The sequence below is a fragment of the Eimeria mitis genome, genomic scaffold, assembly GCF_000499745.2.
Source record: "Eimeria mitis Houghton genomic scaffold, Emh_scaff3330, whole genome shotgun sequence".
Lineage (NCBI taxonomy): Eukaryota > Apicomplexa > Conoidasida > Eucoccidiorida > Eimeriidae > Eimeria > Eimeria mitis.
In genome coordinates, this window is record NW_013571670.1 from 5,569 (window position 1) to 6,081 (window position 513).

Here is a 513-nt window from a genome sequence, read left to right on the forward strand (position 1 = left end):
TTTCTGCTGCTGCTGCTGCTGCTGCTTCTGCTCTCGTTGGAGATGAGGCTGCTCAGGGTAGTAAGACAGCAGCAGCCTGAGGAACGGCAGCAGCAGCGCCTCAATGCAGGAAGACATGGGGGTGGTGATCCTGGTCGTTCCCGCTGCAGTTGCTGCTGCTGCTGCTGCTGCTGCTGCTGCTGCTGCTGCTGTTGCTGCTGTTGCTGCTGGACATCACCACCTGAAATAGAAGAAAACTAAAAATTCAAATGTTAAGAAATTTGTTGCTGCGCTGCACAGAGGCGTAATGCAGCCATCAACAAACCTGCTGCTGCTGCTGCTGCTGTCGCTGCTGCTGCTGCTGCATGCAGCAGCAGCAGCAGCAGCAGCAGTTTGCGCAGCTCATCGTATTGAAATTTTCTTTTTCTCAGCTCATACACGTTTTTTAACTCCATATATTTGCTCTGCTTCGTGAGCAGCACTCAACAGCAGCAGCAGCAGCCGCAACGGCGGCAGCAGCAGCAGCAACAGCAG